Source organism: Neopelma chrysocephalum, unplaced genomic scaffold, assembly GCF_003984885.1.
Source record: "Neopelma chrysocephalum unplaced genomic scaffold, ASM398488v2 Primary Assembly neopelma1_42b, whole genome shotgun sequence".
In the NCBI taxonomy this organism is placed as follows: domain Eukaryota; kingdom Metazoa; phylum Chordata; class Aves; order Passeriformes; family Pipridae; genus Neopelma; species Neopelma chrysocephalum.
In genome coordinates, this window is record NW_020897701.1 from 2,504,436 (window position 1) to 2,516,022 (window position 11,587).

Below are 11,587 nucleotides of genomic sequence, written 5' to 3' on the forward strand. Positions count from 1 at the left end.
TCTCAGCTTACATTACTTGGATAGCCTGAAATTCTGTCCTAAAATGAGTGTGATAAGGTGTGTATATTAAAAAGCTTTAGAACATAAAAATAACCAATTAATGAATTCATTAATTAAGATGCTCTACTTCATACCTTGATATCATCAAATCCTAACAGACAGGCGTTTTTAACATTTCTTCAGCCCACAGCAAAGCAGAATGTCAAAATTTCTTTTAACAGGCAGGCTGCCAGGACCATCCTAAGAATGGATAAAGCCTTTTCAAGGGTTTGTAAATTTTCTCTATTTTTTTTTTTTTAATACAATTAATTTTGAGCTCAAGATTATACTGCATTTTATTTGAGATGAAAGTTGTCCTTGGAGACTGCATTGCATCCCATGCATCTTAACCAACACCATTACCCAGGCTAGATATTATGAAAGATGCATAGTTTTGTGGTTTGGGAAATTCAAATTGCTTTCCTTATCTTTCCACTTCATGTGAAAGCCCAAGAAAATAATCCCAGTAACCACAGTCCACAGATATATGAATCAATACAAACACTCCCAGTAGCAATATATGGCATTCAAAAACAACAGATGGACTGTAAAATATTAAGAGGGAAGTATGTCCCTGTTTCATACACGCATGAATTAAGAGAAAGAACGTCCTAGAAGTGATACATCCCAGGAAATTTCCCTCTGTGAATAACAACCCAAAAGTCTCCTAAACTATCAATTTTACATAAAAATGTGCCTATTTATTTTTGATTTAAAGACCAGTTGACTGCAGGACTTCCTCAAATCTTTGTTTTTCTTCTGCTATTCACAGTTTTGCCCAGTAGCATGCAACTGAAATTAAAACCATTGTTTAATGTCACTGTTGTTATTCCTGTCATTTGGACAAGAAATCTCACACAGCGAAGAGCTACCTCTGCTTTGGGTTGTTACTGGACAATTAATTAAAGGAAAAGAATTAGTGTACTCAAATAAACACAGGCTACAAGGGCAGCACAATAGAGGGTTGTTTACAACATACAGCGGATTACATGAAAGAGTTTTCCAAATTTTCACTAACACAAGCTGATTAAGTCTGCATGGCAGAGAGCAGACTAGCACAGGCCTGGGAGCAGTAAAACCACAGTGGCTTGGATGCAATGCCACACAAATATGACAAAACTGTTTTTGAAGCTAATCTAGGCAACTTCACATTTCCCAGCACTCCCTGTTCTAGGATTTGCTCTTGCAGAGCCAGGGTGGGTATAGGCATGCCCACAGTCATTTTTTCATATTATTACCTTCTAACAGAGAGTTCTAGCTACTTTTCGACAGCCACAGCATTGTGAAGTTGCAAGTCTCGCTCATCTACTCCATGCAGGTGAAAAGGGGAAAAAAAATAGAGAAAGAGGCATAATGTTTTGATATCTTCTGGATCCTTGCTGTCAGTGAGAAATAAGTGTAGAGGTAGCGAGAAAATGAATTCTCAGTACTGCTTTCTCCCTGGGTTTTATACATCGTATTGCGCCACAATAACCATCTCCTATATACAGTCAAAGGTTAAAAAAATCACCTCAAAGCAACCTTCATCATCATCACCCCTGTGCCATGTTAATACCCATCACATTTCTGTCACAGCTGCTTTCATTACCTGTTCTTAAAATCATACACAACTTTTCCAGATAATGTATTCCAATGCAACAGTACCTTACCAACCAAGCAAAGAAAACAGATCATTGTGGAAAACATGTATCTCACACACACAGAGTAACTCTCATTTTCTCATGTCTCCACTACCTCTTTCTCTTCTTTGAAGGTAAAATAACAGCTCCCAGTTTATTCAGTCATTCCTCCAGATTCCCAGGTATTCTTACTGCTCTCCTCCTCCAGACTCCCTCCAGTGGGTTCGTATTACCTTCTTTTTTCCTTTTTTTTTTTAATTAATTCCATCTTCAAAACTGGACTCTACATCAACATTGGCTGGAAAGATTACTTCATTTAACTTGCAGAGATGACTTCTCACATATGTGATGCAGTCACAGAACACCACACTAAGAACTAGAAAGGTCTTTAAGGTTTACTGAATCAAGCCTCAGGCAGAAGCATTTGGTCCTTCTGGCCTTCTCCAATTGCTCCCATAAGCCAGTAGGCAGAAATTACTTTAAAGAAGCCTTGCTATGTTTGAAGTAAGGAACTGTATTGTGGGGCTCTTTTGCCACACAAAGCTCAGCCCCAACCCGAAAACTGGCTCTATTTAAAAAAAACCCCAACTTTCCTAAGAGCAGAATTCAATCATTCTATGATAATTTCTTGGTATGATATTATCTAATTTTACAATTATATAACAACATTGATTCTTGTCATCCATTAAAATACATAAATACTTCACATATATACATAACACCCCCATGCCCCTACAACAGAACACTACCTCATGAGTCCATTCCTAGAGAAAACAATGTTTTTCAAGCAGTTTAGCACTAACTCACAGTCAATTCCTCCAGAAATTCTTTAACAAGAATGAAGTTTTGACAGTTTCTATCACAAAGTCAAGCTATCAGAGACCAACTGCTCCTCTTCTGTTAGAATTCTGGAGACAGAAATTGCATTAGTCTAACATGGTTTAATCTCAAAAATAAACTCATATGGGCTACTGCTTATTTCTTTGTCATCCTCTACTGCTTTAGGAGGGTTTAATTCCCAGGAAAAATACTTGAACAAATAATCAAAGATAAATAACTGAGTCTACAACAGCTCATTTCCACTTCCCCCTCACCCTTGATGCCTGTACAGACAGACACTACAATCACTCTTCTCAGTGGAACAGTATTACACGTATCCTCCATGAGTTAAGTAACTCCAGCAGCTCAGGGATTACATCAGCCAGCTCTTACCCTTTCAGTAGTGTTTTTTAAACACTTCAAACTTAAACTTATCTAAATGCTCCCCAACTCACACTTTCCTCACACCAGCTTAGGGTTTTAGCAGTGGCCTTGGACACAGTTTCAGCTCCCAGTCTCAGTATCTCTTATTAAAGGTGAGGTGAACAAAACCAAACCAAACAAACAACAGACCTCAATCTGCTTTGAATTATCTGTCCACAGCGTCACTTGTCAAACAGCAGTAAACTTCCCCTGGCTTTCTTTTTACTAACTTTATATTTCTATAATGATTTCTCCTTATTCTTTTTGAGTTGGCCATTCTGAATGTTGCATTTTAACTATATGTGCTTGTGCTTTATTTTTACACTTGTCCTTGGCAATTCAGCTGGGATTTCCTTTCCCTCCTTGTTGTATTTGATGTTGAAGAGCTCACTAGTAGCCAAGACAGCCTCTCACTACTTTTCATATTTTCTTCTGTGAAAGAATATTTTCAATTTCTGCCACTAGCATAATGTCCTGAAGGAACAATATTCCCCTAGTGTTTTTTTCTCTTAAAACACAGAACTACTTGGTAAGAATCATGTTGCCAGACTTATCCAAAGCCTGCCTTTCTAAAAATCCAGTTGTTTTATTTTAGCACAAGTCCTCCTTCTCAGACTCTCATTTGCTCACTCTCACACAAGTTACTTATCTTCTAGTTATAACGAAGCCTGAAGTGCCTATCTTCTGGTTGCTTTTTTCATATTTAGCACCAGGAAAGCTTTACTTAGGTCCTTCAACAACTTACTAGGAACCTGCGTCCCATCATACCTCCTAACCAACACTCCTAGATAATTAAAATCCTGGATCTGGATGATTTCTGCTAGGTGTCCCAAACACATTCAGAATATTTCCCAGATTTGCCAGCCTTCAGTCACCTCTACCAAGGCAATATCAATATTCTTTACCTTTTTATTTGCACAGACTTTTAGTAGGATTATTTAGAATGGAAAATTTAATTTATTCTGCCATTAACTGTTTTCTCCACGCCTTTATGCCACAGACTTCAATACTCCTGTTCTTAAATAAATAATATTTTTATCTCAGAATATTTGAATGTATTTTGAAATTATAACTGCTCAGATCACATTATCTCCTGACATCATGCCCAATGCTGAGCCCTCTTGAAATGTTGCTGAGTTGATGCCTCTTTTAAATCTAAACTGTTGTTACTCTAAATGTTTGCCAAAACTCTGTACAAATGTACAGTACAAATCTACACTAGTAACAGAATATGCCTTGCTGCCAACACAACAAAATTTTAGCCCCCACACTTGCTGCTACTTTAAAATTTAAACAGTAACTTTTCACCTATTGAACCATGGCACATGTACCTGCTATAGTAATGATGCAATGCACAGCAAGTACTGAATTTAAGCTATGCATACTTTATCACTTCCTAAACTAATACAACATCTGTGAAATGAGAGGCATTGCTATCATGTTAGAATTTTAAATTGTCAAGAGGAAGAATCAGGTAACATCATTCATCTTTAATTCATTTAACTTTTTAAGATGTATCGGCACACAAAGTAATTCAAATGCTGTTGAATTTCACAGAAGGCTAATGGGAAAAGTTCATGCAAATACAAGCCACAAATTCTGCTATCATTTTTCTTCTTATAAGCAAAGACTAAAAGAAACATTAATACCTGGAAAAGTGTTCAGATAGCTTCCATAGACACCAAAACTCAAATAATTCAGCCGATTTAACTGAGCTGGTTTGAATGTCAGCAGAACTATGGTCTGTGTGCCCAGAACTTTATCTGCTCCCTCAGCTACAGAAGTAGATCTAACACAGAGTATTATATTATCACTTCCTTCCGTAGGGACCCTTGCCCTCCGTCCTTAATGTTGGGTTAATGTTTCTGATTTACTCATTTCACTAACATGCAGGTTGCTAAAAACACCACTAGAAAAAGATGTAACTTGCAAATAGCATGCATTATAAATGCAGTCTTTGCTAAACTCCCTTAGTTGTTGCTCTCTGAATATTTAATTTTATTTTTTTCCAACAATAAGGGTTTTTGTGAGAAGAAAAAAAGTTCTTCAAGTCCAAGCATTCCACTGGCATCCAAGCAAAACAAACCTAGCTCTATCTAGCCTAAGGGAATTCTGGAAAAACATTTCAATACTACCGTGTGTTCTGCTGTATCAACACTAGCAAGTCAGGAACCCATAAGCACTGTGCTGCTGCTGGCAAATATCACCACTGTAAAAATCATGGCACCAAAATATGCTGAAAGCAGATGCAACCACTGACAGACATAAAAACCTCTGTGTTATCTGGCAGCCAGTTCACAGTAATGACTCCGGGTGTTGTTCGCACTGCTGGGACCAAAACATTAAGAACAGAATAATTGTGAGGGCAAATCAGTTTCTGCCCTCCATGTTTTTCCTCCATTCAACTTCCACTTCACAGGCTCCTCATCCCATGAATACGTTTCAAGAAGCTGATAAAGAACTTTCTAATTGTTTACCTGAAACCACTCCAAGCAGGCAAGCATAATTAATCTTAATGCAAGTCAGCAATTCAGAAAGAAAATTATCCTGTGACACCTACTGCTGACTATACATTCTATGCTTCCCTGTACTGAATGGCAAAATGGCCAATTAAAAGCAAAAAAAAAAAAAAGGAAAAGGAAAACCATCTCAAAGTAACAAAGTAGCTAAACCCACTACTTCCTTGAAACTCAGAGTCTCAGCATGACTGATATTCCCAATCCACACCAAAAGCATTCCAAGAACATTTGGGTAGTTTGAGAACAACATCGGAGTAGTAAAAAAAAAAAAGGAGCAACACACACTTTTCTGAAGATGTTAATGGTTTGCAGTAAAATTTTTGGCTGTTTAGCACCTGTCATCACTGTACCTCAATCAGGCACCCAAGGGAGACAACCCAGAATTCAGATGATTCTATATCACTCACAGAGACAACAGAGCCCTCACTTCCAAAATGAATCCACGTCTTGCTTGTGGTTGGGAGAATGCACTTCCTGCAAAGTTTAGCACTGAAAATCAAGGGAGTTTCTCTAAAGGAGAGAGAAACTTTCATCTTCCATAGGTTTTCTTACAGAAATACTGCATTTACAACACTGAACTAAACCGTATTTATGGCACAAGCAAAGCGTAAAAGCAAGTGTGCAAGGAGCAAACAGCACAGTTCTGTTTAATAAAAGCCCATGAGTCCAACGTAATAAGCCACAGATATCTCACGTTCAACTTGTAATTATAAAAGGCACACCTCTCTACTCAGGCTCCCTTCTTCTCAGGCTCCCTTCTTCCCTTATATGTTTAAGATATACATGCTTACAGAAACACTACCCTTAATGTAATGCCAATACAGTGATGAAGCAGTAAGCCAAGTTATCTCTCTCTCAGGTTTGCAGCATTAGGGTAGGAGCCTAACACAACAAGATGAGTTAACACAACTCAGTAAAAACCCACACTACTCTTTGGACCTGGCTGCAGCTTTTCATTCATAGCTCTTTGACTTGTGTGTCAAAAACCCCAAATATCTGAAATTAGTTTATTTATTACCACTATGTTTACTGTTAATTGTTAATAAAACTAACTCAAAAATACAAAATTTGTTTCCCTCTTACTCAGGGGTATCTGAAGTTTTACAAAAGATTTTGTGAATGCAAGTGGAATTGTTTCTTCAGGAGTCCAACTCTTCAACTGGTTGCACAGTGCAAAAAAACCAGCCAACAGTTAAATTTAAGTTACATTGCAGAAGTTTACTGGTATATAGGTCTTGCCAATATTTTGAAAGTTTAATTTTTTTCACATTCATTAGGAAATCCTTCTAACTGTGAGCTCTTTCACTGGCATCCATCACTTGATCAGTTCCTCAGGCAAACTAAACTATTGCTAGAAAAGTTTTTTTATATAAAAATTTTCACAGATATAAATCCTGCCCCCCACCAATATACAGTACAGGCAACTTGTAAAAACTATCTAGAATTAGAAGGATAATGGGCACAATTGTCTTTCAGTAACAGTTATTAATGCAAAGAATCTAGCACATGTTTTTAGTATCACACAGCTTTTCTGTTTGGTTTTTTTTAAAACAAAATGGACAAGTTCTTCTAAGGCATGCAAATGTTTGAATAAACAAAACTGTCTGTCATACTGTTTGGAGACTACGGTACAGGTACAAGGGGAGAAGACAACATTTGACTATGCTTCTACAGTTAAATGGCAAAAACTACATAGTGAGAATTTGCCTAATACTTTCAGCACTAATCTAGCTATATATGTCCCCACACAAAAGCAGATAACATGTCCACTACCATGCTAATCATGATTAGACCAGAATTAGCTGTCATGGTCTAACATTACTGTATGCGTAGGCAATTCAGTATTACATCATAATTTGACCTCTTTTTTTTACAGAAAAAAAAAAGAAAAAGAAGTAATTGATTTCCCAATAACGCTACCCATGGGAAGCCAGTACAGCTTGGAATAGACTAAATTTCAGGGCAAATTTTCCAACTGCTAGGAAAAGGTGCTACATTTAGTTCAGGGGTAACACAAGTCAAAGACCCAAGTACATCTTGGGCCTCCTGCTTGCTGATAGCTGTACTTGTGTCATGTTTCCAAACTCTCCTCTTTAAAAGCAATCCCACCAAATATCAGAGGTAACACATTCTTAGATAGTGTCTTCACGTGCCTTGAGCTTTTATCACAACTGTCACCAGCTCTTACCTTACCTGTTCTGTTTCCGTTCCATGTAGAATTGCTTCACCTGGACATGCCCCTCAGGATCACCTTTGACAAGAAGTTTTTGGCCACGTGGGTTAACATAGAAAGCATTCTCACCTTACTATTTCAGTCATTGACTGAAAGATACCTATCCAAAATCAGAGGAAGTCTCACAGTCAATGACTAAGAGAGAAAGTAAGGCAAGATATGTTTGCAAAAGCTCCTCAGTCTTCATAACAATAACTTTAACTGGTGAATGCTTTGCTATCATCACAGCACTTCCACAGTTAAGCTGGCACTTTAAAATGTACTGGTGTGTGTATACATATATTACACTAGAGCACTATGTGCCACATCCAGTTGTTTCTTGAACATTCCACCACCTCCCTGGGCAGTCCATTCCAATGTTTAATCACCCTTGCAGTTAAGAAATTCTTCCTGATGCCCAACCTGAACCTCCCCTTGGAGCTTAAGGCTATGTCCTCTTGTCCTGTCACTAGTTGGGAGAAGAAGCTGATCTGCATCTGGCTACAACCTCCTTTGAGGTAGTTGTAGAAAGCAATAAGGTCACCCCTGAGCCTGCTCTTCTCAAGGCTAAACAATCCCAGCTCCCTTAGGAGCTCCCTGTAGTCCTCATAGGACTTACACTCACCCTTCACCAGCTTTGTTGCCCATCTCTGGACTCGCTCCAGCACCTCAATGTCTTTCTTGTAGTGAGAGTCCCAGAACCGGACACAGTTCTTGAGGTGCAGCCTCACCAACTTGATCCAGGTCTAACTGACCTGCTACCTGTGACACAGTGAAGTTCTACCTCTACTTTCCAAATAAATTAATCACATCAGGAAAAGGCACTGCTTCTTGGAAGCTGTTTGTGTGAGTTTTTAAAGGTACAGAAATTCTTACTGAACAGCCAGGATTGCAAAAAGGACTGAAAAAAATGTCAGAATCTCCAGGTCATTCGTGCCCCAACTTTCGACCAGTGCAGGCCTTTGTAGGCTTTTCTGGAAGCACCCCAAGGTTGCTTGCCTTTACTCAAGACTATCACAGCATACCTAAAGTATGCTAAACCACATAACATACCTAAAATATAGGCATCTGCTGTTGTGTACTACATTACCTGAAACACACCCAAAAGCAGGACAAAAAGCACTATGTGCCAACAGCCTTCCTTGATGCCCTCTTTCCTGGGGGCTTATTCTAATAAGGATAGAGTATATGATTTTTTTTTCTTTTTTGGGGGGTTGCAGTTATTTAGTGTAAGACTGACCTATCCCATTAGGCTGAGAAGAGACCACAAGTAAGGTAACAATGCCAAGTCAGCATGTTTGAGAAGAGACTTGCAGTTTAAGTGTCTGTAGCCCAAAATATAGTTATGAAACTGTTACCAAAAATGATGACTGGAGTAAGAGGTCACAAAAGCTTTGCTCTCAGCAGCACATAAACACTGCAAACATACCAATGACACTAAATATGCCCCAGAGAACAGAAAGAGAGAGAGAGAGAGAGAGAGAGAGAGAGAAAATGTCTCTCTCATGTTTGAGGGAAACTAGTAGTCACAATAACATTAGATCAGGATGTGGAAACCTGCATTTTTAAGAAGTATGCAACTCAAACATTAAAGAACTAAACGAGACTTCCATGAGACTAATTAAAATTTGAAAATGCTTTGCAATGAAACCTTCTGCAAGCATCAAAAAGAAGCATCTGTATACTAATAAATAAAGATGTGCAAAGGAGGAACAGCAGCATTTGTAAATTCTTTTTAAAAAACCCTCTTAAAATTATGTATATCAAAGTAATCTTGATAACTCTTCAATGAACAGTTTAACAGAGAAACTGATGCTTCAGATAGCACTGAGACTGTAAATCTGAATTTTTAAGCTTAACAGGTATCAATGCATTAGCATAATCTTTTGAAGAGAAAATATATCTATAATAATTTCTAAAACAGTTTCATGTAAGGATCAAATAAGACCACATGAGCAGCAGTTTCTCCAATTTTGGTTCTCTTGGTTTCAGATTCTATGTATACTATTTAGGTGAAAAAAATAAAACAAAAAACCCAACCCAAAACAACCCTTATAGAACACAATTCAATTTTTACCATCACCACCATATAATTAGACACAGTTAAAAAAAAAAAGAGTACGAAAGTTAAGTTTTTTCCATGGGCTTTGGCCACACATTTTTCATCATTCTAATGGGATTCACTTCTTTTTCAAAGCACATGTAGTCAATCACCATGGGTCAACAATAAGACTAAAGCAGCTGTTAGCAGAAGTCAATTGTAAACATTTGTCTTGATTGAGACAGCTAAGAGAAAAAGGCATGTGGATATTCCATGAGCTTTACAACTGTGGACAACTGCGGTCGTCACACCAGTATCTCACTGGTACAATCTTGCCCTTTGCAACTGTTTATACTTTACAAAGTAGATTGTAAGCTTTTCTGTCTTTCCCTTCTCCCTTTGACTTTCCACGTTCATTAAAGCAGAGCCAGAGAGGAAGAAACGAATTACAGCATTAGGTCCTAATTCTTAGATTAGTTTCAGGTCAGGCGGACTCTTATACACAGCCCAGAAGTAAGGCAGCACAAATAATGTGAAAACCCTAATACTCCCTTCCAAACAACAATTTCTCCAAACAGTTTACTTCTGGAAATTACAACAAAAATCAGCACAGACCAGAAACGTAGGTCTGTACTGCAAGACCTAGCATTACTACCTTATTGGGGTGTGAGAGATGTCTTTGAATGGACAGTTTATTATCACTCCCTCTTTTCTCTGAAAATGAAAACAAAATAAAAACCATCATGTTTCCCAACTAACAGGATGAGCCTCTGAATCCTTACTGCGATGAGGAAGAATAAAAACTGTTGTACAGAAGGAAAATTCTACTATAAACCCTTGCACAGCATCAGAGTTTCACACTGATCAACAGAAAACATCTAGGCAGAGAGAGAGGGCACTGGCACATTCTGAAGTCTCTTTCAATTCAATCAGAAGTAGTAAGGTGGCATATAAAATAATACAATAATTTTCATGCATTTTTTTCTTCTTATCATCTTTGTATGAGTTGTGTTAATGTTAACCAGAAAACCAACCATACACCCCAGGGAAGAGGAGAAAATCAGACTGAAACAAAAATCTCCAAAGACTATCAAGTGTGCCTGAGCATTTCTCAGTTACAAGAAACCATATGCCCCAAGCTGGCAAACTCCTGTACTGGCAGGCTGGCCCCAGGCACAGCTTCCGAGCAGGCAGCGGGCACCTGTCGGCACCTACGGATTTGTCCACATGGAGCAACTCAAAACCGTGCCGAGTTACTACCAACAACCCTGGGCGACAGAACAGGTCCACGTGACCTTGCTAATAGTTCCTCAAAGATCAGAGAAAGCAACACAGCCATCACTTTACGCGGGTACACTGCGTTCTCTAGTTACCAGGGCCCCGAAGTTGCCGAGACCTCGGATTTTTTGCATCCAAAGCAAACATCAAAACAGCCTTCGGTGATTTTGGTGAGTGACGCAACGAGAAAGAAGTAATCAATGTTATACCCCTGTTAAATCAGCAGCCCGAACCACCCAGGCAGAGGGTCACGGGGGTGACAGACCCACGCAGGAATACCTGGCATTCTGTAAGGCGTCACACTGGTGAGGAAAAAGCCGCCTTGGAGATAAAAGCACGCATCCCACCCTCTCACCTCGGCACTCACAGCCCTGCGCGAAGCCTGGGTCCTCTCCCAGAAGTTTGCGACCAACGCTGCCCAGGGTCGCCCCACAAACCAGCAGCGGAAAAGCCGAGCCAAAAAGATAAAGGGGATTAGGCGGGCATTACTTCCAGTGACCTATATACTGCCCTCAGCCCGCGGCGGCCCTGAGGCAGACGGCAGCTGCTCGGCTGCGGGGGACACCGGCCCGACACCCCGCCCCGCCGGCGAGGCCAAGCGGTGGCGCGACACCTCCGAAACTCGGTCTGGGGCCCG

At 39.3% G+C, this 11,587-nt stretch overlaps 1 protein-coding gene across 7 annotated transcripts in view; it reads right to left on the reverse strand.

Annotated features, from left to right (window-relative positions):
• The window catches only part of FAM160A1 (family with sequence similarity 160 member A1), an 87,797-nt gene that overhangs the window by 75,775 nt on the left and 435 nt on the right, over positions 1-11,587 (reverse strand). For 2 of the 7 annotated variants that reach the window (XM_027676925.1, XM_027676920.1), the window contains exon 1: positions 11,230-11,535. The exons of 2 other annotated variants lie outside the window; for them this stretch is intronic. The gene's annotated coding sequence lies outside the window, so the exon portion shown is untranslated. Of the gene's footprint in view, positions 1-11,229; positions 11,536-11,587 lie in introns of those variants that run through there. 3 more of the 7 variants (XM_027676923.1, XM_027676921.1, XM_027676924.1) reach the window with 3 other exon arrangements.